Source organism: Bos grunniens, chromosome 5, assembly GCF_055505025.1.
Source record: "Bos grunniens cultivar Pamir isolate PY7600 chromosome 5, Bosgru_T2T1.0, whole genome shotgun sequence".
NCBI classification, from domain to species: domain Eukaryota; kingdom Metazoa; phylum Chordata; class Mammalia; order Artiodactyla; family Bovidae; genus Bos; species Bos grunniens.
The window spans coordinates 63,058,229-63,073,347 of NC_141169.1; the positions used below are offsets into that span (position 1 = coordinate 63,058,229).

At 39.4% G+C, this 15,119-nt stretch overlaps 1 protein-coding gene across 9 annotated transcripts in view; it reads right to left on the reverse strand.

Annotated features, from left to right (window-relative positions):
* The window catches only part of LOC147372257 (histone H2B type 1-K-like), a 63,119-nt gene that overhangs the window by 26,160 nt on the left and 21,840 nt on the right, over nt 1-15,119 (reverse strand). For 2 of the 9 annotated variants that reach the window (XR_015163950.1, XR_015163951.1), the window contains one exon: nt 11,520-11,659. The exons of the other annotated variants lie outside the window; for them this stretch is intronic. The gene's annotated coding sequence lies outside the window, so the exon portion shown is untranslated. Of the gene's footprint in view, nt 1-11,519; nt 11,660-15,119 lie in introns of those variants that run through there. 9 annotated transcript variants of the gene reach the window in all.

Consider the following 15,119-nt stretch of genomic DNA (forward strand, 5'->3'; position numbering starts at 1 on the left):
CCAAAATGGAAAACTTTGTTGTGCTGGAATGAAAAAGTGAATTGACTGTCCCATTAACGATCCGTCAGTACTTTTCATAGGTCATTTGAACTGAACCAAAAGAATGTTAAAAGAACTTGAAATGCTGATTTCTATAACTACTAAACAAAATCTGACCAACACCCATAAACGTAATAGGATTAGGCAGCAGCTGCTTTGAATAGTGGACAAAGTTGCTTTTCTAAAAGATGGTGGAGAACTGTATTTACTGGGTCCAGGAAGAAGTGTCCCTTGAATTCACTGAAGAAGTTCATGAGAAGGGAAAGCTTGGCAGAGCTGAGGGTGTACACAGGCCAAGACCAAAGTGCTGTTTGCAGAGAGGGCTCTCCAGGGGGGACTCACTGCTCTCTCCCAAACGGAAAAGCCCGTGAAGTTCTGTGCTATGCAGAATTTTCTTTTTCTTTTTTTAACTCTTTACCCCACTGTACTTTCTGGCCAATTTGCAATGTTCTGCTGCATGGAATTTTTAATCTTCTCAGTTCCATACTTTTGTCATAATTAAGTTTTGAAATGACAATGTTTTCATGTATATCCCACTAGAATAGTCTTTCACTCTAACTGCTGACTTTAAGAAACTCGATGACATTAGGAAGTAAAATCTATCTGGATTCTACATAGGCATTTATGTATTTACACAATGTTAGTAAAGCAACATAACTGCAGTTTTCTTCTGGCCAGCTGCTCTGTCAGAATGAGGATGATGCATAGCTCTTTCAAATGCCTTAGCTTACAGGGGAATTTTCATACAAAGAAAGGAGAGAGAAAACATTTTATTGGGTACATATGATGTGTGGGATTCTATACTAAATGTTTTACTCAACCCTCTTCATTATCTGTAAGATAATCATCATCTACATTATTCATTTGAAAAAAACCAAGGTTCAGAGAGGTTCAACAACCTATTCAAAGCACACAGCTAATTAATAGTATATTCTGAGCTGAACTCAGATATTTGAATCTGAGCCCAGACTATTACAGGAAGATAAAAGTACACTTTAAAAGTACACTGGAGTCAGAATACTGAAGTCCAGCTAAGGAATTTATACTTTAGTATTTGTTTTGTAAGTGAGAGAAAATTATTCAAGATAATGAGGAAGGAAATGTATGAGTTTTCTGGGCTCTCTCAACCCAAGTCTGAGTGCCTTTCTTTTTTCTGTATTATCTTCATCTTGTTCATGGAAAACCTATCATTTCAGTCATCTATACTCTTCTATCTTATGCGGAAACTTCTCTTATTAACTCTGCTTAATAAATCGAGAAAAGGAAGTACAAAGAAGTAAAAGAGTTTGCCTAAGGTCAAAGCTAGGCAGAGATAGAATTAGAACTCTGGTCTCTCTGGACTCGTTCTTAATCACAGAGCATAACTCCGTGCATCTATGTATATAAATATGTACGATAATAAGTATTTGAATATAGAGACCCATATGAAATTTCAGCTTACTATAAACCCCACTGTAAAAATTTTTTCAAAACACTATATATTTCGGGTAGGGAATATCCAAAGTGCCATGATGACCTATAACATAAGGAGATCAGCAAAAACAAAGGAATACAAATAACTGTTGCAATCACCAAGCTGAAGTCATGGGATGCGAAAGATTATTGAACTCTTTCACAAATATCTTAACAGGAGTGCCTCTGTATTGATGCTGACTCTTCATCATTTTTCTCAGCTAATATCATTGCTGTACAGAATATCATAAAGTTTAGAAATAAAGAAAATAATTTGAGAATGCTCCACAGGAAAAAAAAAGTTCATTTCAAGGAGAAGTGGATTTTTTTTTCTACTCGTTTTTGCTTCATCATGGCACATTAACTTGATGAAAATTTCCCTTGTGGATATGAGGAATTGTTTTGACCCTATGTACTTGTGTATTTATTTTGATGTCTCTAAATTTAGCAAAGCATTATTGTCATCATTGATCCTAGAGAATTATTCACCTGTTAGTGAGTCAATAGCTGTATGGGTTTATGGTATCATGAGAGATATTGACTGTCAAGTTTATTTACAGTAATTGATAATTTTTAATTGTTCTCTGTTCCTATTCCTAAAATAGCTAAGCAAAGATGATCACAGGGTAAAGAAACTGTGCATATAAGTGAGAGGGGAAAGGGGTTAGAGTTGTGTACTTGAGTAGACATGCTGCTGTTAAGTCGCTTCAGTCGCGTCCGACTCTGTGTGACCCAGAGACGGCAGCCCACCAGGCTCCCCCGTCCCTGGGACTCTCCAGGCAAGAACACTGGAGTGGGTTGCCATTTCCTTCTCCAATGTATGAAAGTGAAAAGTGAAAGTGAAGTCGCACAGTCCTGTCTGACTCTTAGCGACCCCATGGACTGCAGCCTACCAGGCTCCTCCGTCCATGGGATTTTCCAGGCAAGCGTACTGGAGTGGGGTGCCATTGAGTAGAAATAGAACATGCCTAAAGGCCCCTGCCGTGCCATGCTAAGTCACTTCAGTAGTGTCCAACTGTTTGCGACCCCATGGACTGTTGCCCACTAGACTTCTCTGTCCACAGGATTCTCTAGGCAAGAATACTGGAGTGGGTTGCTGTGCCTTCCTCCAGGGGCTAAAGGTCCCTAGAATTGTTCTAATGCTGGCAAAACCATAAGTAACCCGCAGGATCCGAGCAGACTGTTGTCTCCCAAGGGAAGTGTGCCCTGAGTGAAGTGGTTCCCTTCCTTCCTTGTCTCTCCATCCTGACTTACCTCCACCACCTTTCACAGTAGATGACCTTCTTCCTATAACAGTGGCAGATACAGAGTATGCACTCAATAAGTATATCAAATTACTGAATTATTTCATGAGGGTGTTTCCGCTTTTTTACCATGAGCCCCTTAAGTATAACAATGATGTGTGTATGTGGACTTTGCATGCCTAGAGGATTACTTCCTGCCTGGATCTTCACACATGCTCAGTGGATGTTTTTGAGAAGTAGGATGGGAAAAGTAAGACTCTGAAGACAGTCAGCCTGTGTTCAAATTCTAGCTCTGCTATTGACTAGCCTTGTAACCTTGGGCAAGTTACTAACTGCTCTGTGCCTCAGTTTCCTCATCTGCAAAAATGAGATAACAGGGAACTTATACGATAGCTGTGAGAATTCTATGTGCTTTTATATGTAAAAATACATAATTTTTTTTTCTCCAGTGCAGATGGTCCTTGCAGGTAATGACCTGCCTTCAGGTAATGAACCCAGATTAAATTCTTCCTATCTTGTAATGCCATCATCCTAAATACCTGGTATCTAAGATTCTATGGAAGGGGAAGAAAGAGGATGATGATATCTAGAAGTTTTTCTTAGCACTAGGCCTGGTAATGACAAGCAAACCATTCTCAGGACTCATCCTAGATGCCAGGGGACTGGCTAACAGAGCTATCCTTACATGCACTGGCATAAAGTGAACCAGTTTAACATTCTCTCTGGGCTTCCTAGGTGGCACTAGTAGTAAAGAACCCACCTGGCAGTGCAGGAGATGTGAGACACCTGGGTTCGCTCCTTGGGTCAGGAAGACTGGAAAGACTTAAATAGAGGCTAGCAATCATTTATAAGGCCAGTGCTCTAAAATCTTATAAGTAGGTGTTAATAGCTGTGTAGTCTAGTTTCAGTTGTTTAAGTACCACTGTTTTAATTTTAAATTCAATTGTTTTCTACATGGCCCTGTAGGTAATTCTGGCACCACTCTGCCACCATTGATGTTTCCAGTCCACCTGAGGCCTTTAAACCTGAGGTCACAAAGACCTACTGAGGGAAGGCCGGTGACATACACGAACAACAGAGCAGAGGTGGTGGGACTGCAGGGCTCTGCGGAGCAGCACCTGCTCCTCGAGGTCCCAGAGCAGCAGTCGGCAGGAACACCGTCCCAAACTGGCCCAGGTCTCCAATTTTCCTAATCAAAGCCAAAAGTTCAGCTTTCTATGTGAAATCTTCCAAAATTAAAATGTTGGCAACTACTTTAAAACCCAGGGTAGGCAAAATATATGTTTTCTAATGAAAGAATAGACTTTTCAATGAAATGTTAAGGTAATATGTTAAGCATATTACCTTAAAGAAATCTGTGAAAAGGATATGTTGATGTTATTTAAGAGAGTGAGTGAAAAATGCCTGAGAAAATGGTATGGAAGCAAGACAATTAAGGTGTATAAAGAAGGCAGTCAAAGGGTGAAAGCCTATTTTACATGTGTGTCCCCACACCGAGCCCAGAGTATGGGTCTGATTCTGCCACTCCATCCCCAACTGTGTTCTTCCTGACATGGGGTTATGACCCCTATTATAGGATGGTGGTTAAGTGCCTAGACTCTGGAACCAGTCTACCTAGGCTTAAAGACCAACACTACAACTTAACTGGCTGTCAACCCAGTTCCCCCATTAGTAAACTGAGGATACAAGTGGTATCCATTTCAAAAAATCGCTGAGTGGTGACAATGAGCAGCTACTGCTGCTGCTGCTAAGTCGCTTCAGTCACGTCCGACTCTGTGCGACCCCATAGACGGCAGCCCACCAGGCTTCCCTGTCCCTGGGATTCTCCAGGCAAGAACACTGGAGTGGGTTGCCATTTCCTTCTCCAATGCATGAAAGTGAAAAGTGAAAGTGAAATTGCTCAGTCATGTCCAACTCTAGCGACCCCATGGACTGCAGCCTACCAGGCTCCTCCATCCATGGGATTTTCCAGGCAAAAGTATTGGAGTGGGGTGCCATTGCCTTCTCCGGACAATGAGCTAATATGCATAAAATACTTAGAACAAGCCTCATGTGTAGTAAGTGTTCAGTATACCTTAGCCATTACTTTTTTTCTTATTACCTCTGGCTTGTGGGTTGAATTTGAAAATTGTGCCTCCAGTTTGCATTTTTTGCTTTAAACCAGAGCAATTGGGATTCAAATCAGAAAGCCTTTAGCAGCCTGTTAAATGAATCATTAGCAAATAGCCTAGCTTCCTGGGAAATGCTGGGCACTTCTTGCTTTGCTAGGCCCCACCCTCTCCTACCCTCTCTCTCTGCTCCTTGCTTTAATACAGCTTCCACCTGGCTCTTTTCTGTGGTCATAGCTCACATTTTCAACTCTAGCCTTACTTTTTGCATTGACAATTTATTTTTCTGCTTTGAACTCAATCTCCCCTAGATAAATTGAGTTCAAAGACCACCATGTCCCCTGACCTCTCCCCCCTTTTGACCATTACTACTGATTACTAGCCTGCCAAGCTGAAACTATCAGAAGAAATAAGATGTTAGGCAATTCATCCAAAGTCATGTAGCCAATAAGGCAGGGAACTAGGGATTGAACCAGATCCCATGACTATAATCAGGGATCTCAAACTTTCAGCCATACTGCAGTCTATCTCTATTTTGCTGAAGCAGAAATTTGAGCCTCAAGCAATGTGAGGGGTAGCTTATGAGAACAAACCACTTAAACAGGAAGTCAACCTCACCTCAGGAGTTATATCTCAAGGAGCCTTTGCTGTTCTAAGATCATTATGGAGGTGTACAGAATTCCCGAGTGGTGACAAAAGCTTTATTTTTTACGACAAATGCCCATACACTGAACGATCAAGTTTTAGTGAAAGTTTAAAAAATGCATGCAGTTAGAATCAGTAAAAGATTTGCATAGGAAGTTGGTGAATCTCAACAGAATTAAAAGGAGATTCATAAAGATCTGAATGTTTCTCTCAGCAAAACCAAGATTCTACACACAGAGTCAAAAAATGATGTCTCACTAGCCAAGTCCTATGATTTTGGGGAGGAAAGAACATGTTATTCAAAAACATTTGAGATCTGTTAAATAGAACGTTGACTCTCCAGTATACCTCAATTGGCATTCTCTTTTTTTTGAAATTTGGGCTCACTGGCTTTTATATAGAATAAATGAGTGTGAAGATTTAAGTTTCTATACATAACATTTTGTATTCCCCCTGAAGATACCCAAGACTTTCTTGGTGGCTCAGATGGTAAAGAATATGTCTGCAATGCAGGAGACCCGGGTTTGATCCTTGGTCAGGAAGATCCCCTGGAGAAGAGAATGGCTGCCCACATCAAATTCCATGGACAGAGGAGCCTGGCAGGCTATAGCTGTGGGGTAAGTGTGCGACATGACTGAGCAACTAACACTTTCACTAAAGATACCCATTAATTCAGTTATCCTACTGCCTAAATAATATATAATAGCCATTTTAAATATTTTAGCAAAATGCCTTTTTTTTCCAGGAATTTTTAAGCTTATCTTAAAAAGTCATGAGCCTGTAAGAATGTTGTTTGAAGATCAGTGAAAATCTTGTTGGTTCAGATTCAGGCTTACTTCATAGAGTTTACATAGCATATGCCAGGAACAGTGCTAAGAACTTTCACAGACATTTCATTTCTTAGTCACGAAAATTCAATGTGCTTTAATAACATTATCCCCATTTTACAATTTTGGAAACTTTGATTCAAAGAGGTTTAGTCTTTTCCCAATGTCACACCACCGGAAAATGGTAGATTGGGGTTCCTACTTAAGTTCAGGGCTTTTCACCATTTCATGCTGCCTCCCTTAAAAGCAATTTTCCAAAAAAAGTTAGCTAGAAAAGTATCTATCCATTAAAAATGATTCCATTGTCCCTCCATGTACCTTTCATGACTGGGGTGGAGGAGAGCATCAGTTGTTTGAAATATGCAATAACAATTCCTTGGATAGTAGTTCTAATTTTAGCTTCCTGAGGACCCTGTTTCTTCAGGCAATGACTAATTTGCATGGCAAGTTTACCTCTGAACGAGACACTAGAGTTGAATCCAAGGACATTTAGAATAGTTTCACAGGATGGTTTGGTTTCAGAACTGCATAAAAACTTGCTAAAAATTCTGCATTTATGATACACTATTTATTATATACTTAACCTTTTTATAGTTTTCAAGTGTCTACTGAATTCTACTTCAACACAATAACCATTTATATTTCATAATGATAATGGCAAGAGTGACTTTTTAAAGCTCATTTAAAACTCTTTATTCTTGATAATATCCTTTGCCACTACTTGGCCATTCTCCTGCTAGGTTTTCTAAAAGTATTAAAAAGTGTGGGATCATGACCCAGGTTTAAATCTCATGTCATCAGATGCTTCCATCTACTACCCTCCCTGGTGCAGTCAACTACTAACACTTAGTCCATGTTCCCTAATTTTCTGAAGATTTTTACTCCTAACTCACTGTCACATCCTCCAGTGCCACTTTATCACAATTCTTGGTGAAGTCTGTAGATCAGAGCCTAGTCAGTAGTAAATACTATAGGCTTTGGGGGCCAAGAGACAAAACAACTTGCTTCTACAACAGAGCAGAAAACTCTTGCCTGCCCCACCCACCCTTTCTTGAATTCAGAATCCACTGTCTTCATTTAGAACACTTCCCTCAGAGACCACACCCTCCCACCTCACTAAGGTGTCTTAGTCTTTATTGGTTCCTCATCTCCTGAACTTCTGAACTCTTAAATGTCCCGAAGTCATTAGGCCTCTCCTACATCACTGTTCTGGGAATCACATCCAGACTCACAACTTAAAATATTATCTTTATACCAACAACATCCAAATTTGTACTATACTCTAGATTCCTTCCCTGACTTCAGATTTTATTGGATCTAAAGATCAACTTGAGAACAGCTGACATCTTAACAATACTGTTGTCCATAAACATGGCATAACTGTCTATTTATTTTTTTAATTTTATTTTATTTTTTAACTTTACAATATTAGTTTTGCCATACATCAACATGACTCCTCCACAGGTATACTCATGTTCCCCATCCTGAACCTTCCTCCCTTCTCCCTCCCTGTACCATCCCTCTGGGTCATCCCAGTGCACCAGCCCCAAGCATCCAGTATTGTGCATCGGACCTGGACAATATACTAACGCATATATATGGAATTTAGAAAGATGGTAACAATAACCCTGTATACGAGACAGCAAAAGAGACACTGATGTATAGAACAGTCATTTGGACTCTCTATTTATTTAAGACAACTTTATTTTCTCTCAGCTATGTGACAATTTTTAAGTTTTTACTATAGAAGTTTCATACCTCTTTTGGTAAATGCATTCTTATGTATTTGATACTTTTAAAAGCTAATGTAAATGGTAATTTTTAAATTTACTTTAATGCATTTATTGCTCTAATATAAAAATATAATTGGTGTTTGTATACTAATCTTTTACCCAGCAATTTTGCTGAACTCACTAGTTCTTGTAAGTGTTTGAACAATCATTTGTTTTTTTGTTGTTTTTTTTAAATCACATTTGCTTTTAACTTTAGTAGTCCTCCTGATTTGACATTACTTCTATGAAAAGCTCATCGCTACTTCACTATTTACTTTTGTTTTGCTGGGCAGAACTTAGAATAATGTGAGAACATAATCTGGGTGAAGTGCCAAAAAGGACCCAGAGATATAAAATATACAAAGGATTATTCCAGTTAAAAATCTCTTTTTCTAGTCTTGCCTTCCTCATTTCTCGTTGAGAATTCACTTTAAGGCCTAAAAAGTTCTGGCATATTCCAGTGGAAACTAAGAATTTCCCAGTGGCACCTCTGGAAGTTATTCCAAAATTCTCTTTGGGTACCGGTTGAAAAGGAAGGCTGATCCAGTGACCCAATTCTGGATGTATATCCAAAGGAAATGAAATCATGAATTTGAAGGCATATCTGCAACCCCACCTTTACTGCAGCATTATTCACCATAGCCAGCACAACATGGAAACAACCTAAGTGTCTGATGCTGGATAAAGGCCCACGGAATGATATTTAGCCTTATATAAAAAGAAAGGAAATCAGCCCTTTGTAACAACATGGATGAATCTTGAGGGCATTAATCCAAAGTAACATAAGTCAGCCAGAGAAATGAAAACACTGCATGGTCTCATATACATGTGGAATCTAAAAAAAGTCTAATGTGAAAGTCACGTATCCAACTTTTTGCGACCCCGTGGACTGTCCATGAAATTCTCCAGGCCAGAACACTGGAGTGGGCAGCCTTTCCCTTCTCCAGTGGATCTTCCTGATCCAGGAATCAAACCGGGATCTCCTGCATTGCAGGCGGATTCTTTACCAACTGAGCTATTAGTGAAGCTCTCAAAAAAGTCTAAGGTTATAAAAAAAAATCTAAAATATATCTAAACTCACTGCAGTGGAATCTAAAAGATGCCTAAACTCATTGTAACAAAGACATTGATGGTTACAAGCTGGGATAGGAGAAAAGAGGAAATGCTGATGAAAGCGTATGAATTTCTAGTTATAAAAGAAATAAGTTCTGAGCATCCAGTGTCCAGCACAGTGACTGTAGTTAGTGATACTGTATTGTACTTCTGAATTTTTCTGAGTATATCGTAAATGTTCTCACCACTAAAAAAAAAAAAAAAACAACTAATATAACTATGTGAGGTGATGGATGTGTTAACTAAACTTCTGTGGTAATCACTTCATAATATATACATATGCTAAATCATCCCATTTTACATGTTAAACTTACACAATGTTGTCAATTATATCTCATAAACCTGGGAAAAAAGAAAAAGAAAGCTGGGATGAGACATAATAGGGAAAATTTAGCAGGTATGATATATAAGTTCTTTGGAAACCAGCTTTATGAAACCCAGGCTAATTGAGCCCAGTGTATTCGCTCAACAGATCTTTATTGAGCACTTACTATGTGCAGAGCAATACTAAGCTGGGGACTGGCAATGCAATAGTAAATAAAAAGAAATACACATCACACAGCCCTTTTCCTCATAGGCATTCTGGGGAAAGTAATAAAACAGTAAAGAGGTGATTACAGTATGGAGGTGGGAGGGAGATGCCAAGACGGGAAAGTGCAGTGTGCCGAGGGACCCCTAACACAGAGTTACAAAACCAGGAAATGCATGGTATACATTTGTCATGTTAGCTGCTAGCCCAGCATCTCTGATGTTTCTTTGAATCCTCAGGAAATGTCCACCCTTATATACATATGTCTTCCCTAAAATAGGACCCAGAAGAGTTGCCACACAGCCTCTTGTGTAACTGGGGCATGGGTGTATTCCCCAGATCACACTAACCAGACTCATCTCTGAAAGATTTTGACTTAGTACTGTAAAAGAGGAATACAAAGGCCCCCATGGAACCATTTGGCCTTCACGGCATCCAAGCCTTAGCAGCTGCACTCATTGGAAAGTCAGGTATAGTTTCAATACTGGCAACAGTAACAGATACAGTTAAAACAGGTCCTAAAGTGAAGTCAAGACTCCAAAATTTTTGATCCATGTAATAACCTTGTCTGCTTAATAAGCCAGCTTTGGTTTCTACCACTTGCAACTAAAAAAAAAAAAAAAAAACCCCAAATATAAAAGGTTTCCCAGGGTAACTGTTATCTAAACTGAGATGTCAAAAAGGAATGAGTGTTAGTTATGGAAAAAGGAAAAGTATTTGGAGTAGAAGGAACAATATGGTCTAATGAAGAAAGAAAGTATTTGGTGGCCAGAAAGTTCATTCAGGGTTTTTCCATAATAAACTTTTTGGCCAGCCCAATAGTTATGTATTCGGGGGGCCTAAAATAATTAGAAGGCTTGGAAGGTGATGAATGGTGAGAAATGAGACTAAACAAGCAGGGCCATCTAGGATTACACAATCCATTTTAAGAAGCCCTTAGCAAGATTATCTCAGCAAATGGGCAGAACTGAGATTATGGTTGAAGATCTTGCCAAGAACTAAGAGGCTGGAACAGGCTCAGGCCAACTTTATTCCTGTTTGCTGCTTCCGGGAATGCTGTTTTCCTCAAAACTCTCTAGCCAAGGCTGAATCTCATTACCTGTATCTCCAAATTGTGTGTGTGCTCAGTTGTGTCTGATTCTTTGTGACCCCAAGAACTGCACCCCTCAGGCTTTTCTGTCCATGGAATTTTCCAGCCAAGAACTCTGAAATAGGTTTCTATTTCCTACTCCAGGGGATCTTCCTGACCCAGGGATTGAACTGCATCCACTGCTTCTCTTGGCATTACCACTGGGCCACCTGAGAAGCCCTATCTCCAAATTAGATATCGCAAAAGAGCAAGGTGTCTATCATGGAATATTTTCCAACACAGACTAGAAAACTACCTACAAAAGTTTTATCCAACAGAGGTATCCAGTGGATGGACTGTCCACCCAGAACAAAAATGTACAAAGCCTTTTAAGTGTCATTTACTCAATATCCCCATCTCAGTGCTTTTTTCCAGGGAACCCAGCTCATATTCTGTTTACTACACCCAGAGACCCACTGTCCATTCCAGACATAGTGCAACAAAATAGCACCAATCACAAGTGCCAATTTGTGAAATATTGTCACAAAGTCGGCCACACTACCTGAGACACCAATGACCATGTGGTTGAAGACCTAAGATCAGTGTGTTCTCAGGATAATGATTGATACTGTTATATAAAAAAAAAGATGCTAGGTCAAATAATATTGAGAGATGCTTGTTGAAATACCTTATGTGCTGAGAAAACGCTTAATGTGCACAAAACCCTCAAAACAGAGATAATATACAGCTTGTTCCAAATTTATTTGATTACTCTCTTGCCCACAAACCCCATCTAAGGTCACGATGTCTCTTTAAATGATCTGAAAGTCACATAAAGTGGAGTCTCAAGCCAGCATTTACCTGAAAGAGAAAAAAAAATAAAGAACCAAAAGGAGCATAACCAAGTGGCTTCCCACCTCAGGTTGATATAGTTTCCCTTTTTTGTGAAAAAGACCTAATTCCACGTATCTAATATTTTTCTTTTTCACTGGTTTTTTTTCACTTCCTTTGAATTACTAACTTCTTCCCTGTGGTGTTGGTCTCCCTCTGTCTTGGAGGAGAAAGTTCCTTCATTAAATTCACATGGTAAATCTACATTTCCCAGGATCCAGATTTTTCACATTCTAATCTGGGTCTGACACATTTTCCAATTAAGATATACACACTTGAATATAAACAAAGGCAGGACCTTGAGGGGAGCAGAGGAAGGTTCTTAATGAGGTCATCTGTTTTAAACAGCAGTTGATATGAATCAAAGATAAAAAAGCTCAGGGACCAAAGATCAATTATAAACCAATGTGGGGTAGGCAGTGATGAGTAAAAGCCCAGACCTTAAAAATGCTTTGAATCTCATCTTGAATGGAAAAGCTACTTCTGGATTATAGCTGCCCCAGCCGAAGGAAATGAATCAGAATCACCTTGTCATCAGACATTGCTGGACCCCAAACAAACAGAAGGGCTCTGCAGAGCCTTCCATATTTGCCTTAGTGGTTCTCAGACTTTAATTAGCACCCAATCCCTCTGCTGCTACTGCTAAGTCACTTCAGTCGTGTCCGATTCTGTGCGACCCCATAGACCGCAGCCCATCAGGCTCCCCCATCCCTGGGATTCTCCAGGCAAGAACACTGGAGTGGGTTGCCATTTCCTTCTCCAATGCATGAAAGTGAAAAGTGAAAGTGAAGTCGTTCAGTCATGTCCACCCTCAGCGACTCCATGGACTGCAGCCTTCCAGGCTCCTCCATCCATGGGATTTTCCAGGCAAGAGTACTGGAGTGGGGTGCCATTGCCTTCTCCGTCCAATCCCTCTAGGTTTGTCAAAACTGATTACTGGTTTCCCACATTATGAGTTCAAGATTCAGTAGCCTACTCATTTCTATCAAGTTTGCAGGTGATGCTAACAATGCTGCTCTGGGGACCACACTTTAGAACCAGACCTACATGATAACAAACTACAGCCTAGGGCAAATCTAATGATGAACTTTCTTATTTCCTTTCTTCCTTTTTTTCTTCTTTCTCTCTCTTTTTTTTAAACACATGAACAGCCTAATACTAAAATGCTTGAGTGCAGACAATTGGGTCAGAGAAACACTGAGTTCAAGCCCAGATATGCCATTCACCATCTAAGGTCCTAAAACAATTCACTAACCCTATGGAAACTCCAACTGTACCATATGTAGAACAGGACAAGAACAGCCCCTATCACATGGACTGTTGTGAAGACTGAGTAGGACAAAGCTCTCCTCAGAGACTCTAGCTCATAGGAAAGCACTTAGAAGACTTCCAGGTGGCGCTAGTGGTAAAGAATCTGCCTGGAAAGCAGGAGATACCGGTTCAATCCCTAACCTGGGCAGATTCCCTGGAGGAGGAAATGGAAACCCACTCCAGTATTCTTGCCTGGAAAATTCCATGGACAGAGGAGCTTGGCAGGCTACAGTCCATGGGGTCGCAAAGAGTCAGACATGACTAATCAGCAGCAATAGCAAAGCACTTAATAAGTGGGGATCACAGTGAGTATTGTTTTGCTTATTAAAAAAAAAAAAATCACTGGAGGTATCCTGCCCCTAAACTCCAAGTACTGAGCAAAGAGAGTCTGGGTGTTTTAAACTGTACCTTTCAAATCTCCAATGGGCAAGACATTAAATCTTCAGCCCTTCAGGACACAGACCAAGAATTACTATAGAACTCATCCCAAAATTACCAAGTTGTTTTTTAAGATTCTTTTTTGACAGAGAAATATATTCTCCAATTACTTTTCCCTTTAAATGATTCCCATCTGCAGTATAAATTGGACTTTGAGGCCTCCAGGCAAAAAATTATAGAAGGGCTTCCTTACCCATTACTAATTGTAAAATAAGTAGGGAGTCCTGTATTTCTTGGGGATCCTCAGATTATGGTGTAAATATCAGTCCTTCCCCATCAGCTTGGTTAGAACACCCTGGTGTGAGCATACCTGGTGTCCTCCAGCCTTACTTCTTAACAGTTTATACATCTGTAATCATTTTTGTTTAATGTTTCTTTTCTCTTGTCAAACACATATTTCATAAGAGAATTATGTTTACTAAGTTCCCACTGTACTGCCTATAAATTGAAAAGTCTATAGTAAATATTGGATGAGGATCAAACCAAATGACCAAATTCCCAAGAATTTGGAACAGCAGAATGAGAAAAGTAATTTCTTTTGTGCATCTACCAGTCATCATGCTTCAGGAATGTATGTATTTAACAAGAGAAAGTAAGATTTGGTCCTCCAACAAGCTCTGGCAATTTGATATTGGAATTTCCCACTGAATTAAGGACTTTATTCATCCATTTTAAGAGTCCAATAGAAAAACCCCTAATAAGAGAAATAATGTATTTAACATCTATTTAAGAAATAATGAGGTTTTGGGATTTTATACATGTTGGAAATTCAAGTAATCATACAGCATCTATTTTAGTATCTGGCAAAATTCATTCAACTCAGTTGTATTTTTTTCTATTGAAAATACTGATCTTTCTCCTTGTTACTTTCCTTGGTATATTCTCTTTAATAAGGTTATAAATGTAAATGCGTTTCTGGGCCTTTGTTTTTCTTTTCTTAGTTTAAATTACCTCTCCATTTCACCACAAATTGTGTATTTGGAGTTCCATTTGTGGTCAAAATGCAATTGTTTAATTGTGTAATATGTAATTTGTAATATAATTATGCTGGCCAAATTATTTCCTGGGCTGCTCAATTACTGTGATTACATTTGTTACATTTACAAGCCACATGCTGTTATTCTCCTTTCCCTCTGGCTGCTAAATAGTTTTATTTCACTTTTAGTTCTTAGCTTCAGAGCTTCAAGTGGGTGTCATAAGGAGAAGTGAAATTTGATATCTTGTTTTCTACCATTACAGCCCCACTTGTGTTAATAAAGATGAGAACTGAAGCTGAAAAACCACAAACAACTTTACCATTATGTGTCCACTCAACACTTAGAAAGAGAGATTGATGATAGTGCATTGAAAATTTATCTTCCAGAACATTCCATTTCATACGAGGAAATGACTAACATTTATGGGGTGCTTTCTATGTACCAGCTACTGATTAAGCACTTTACATACATTTAAATATTCATCTTCAGCACACTTGTGTCTTAACCTAGGGTCCACAAAGGGCAGAGCCTGTACACAGGCTTCTGTGAAGGTAGCTTAATTTGGGAAATGAACAAGGAAAGGAAGTGGGGATTAGGAAGGGTGAAACAGGAAAGTGTGGAAAACCAGTCCAAGGATGTGTTGTCTGTAGGATCTATCCTGTAGGCAACAGGAGTACTAACTCATGAAGGCAGCTCTGAAAGTC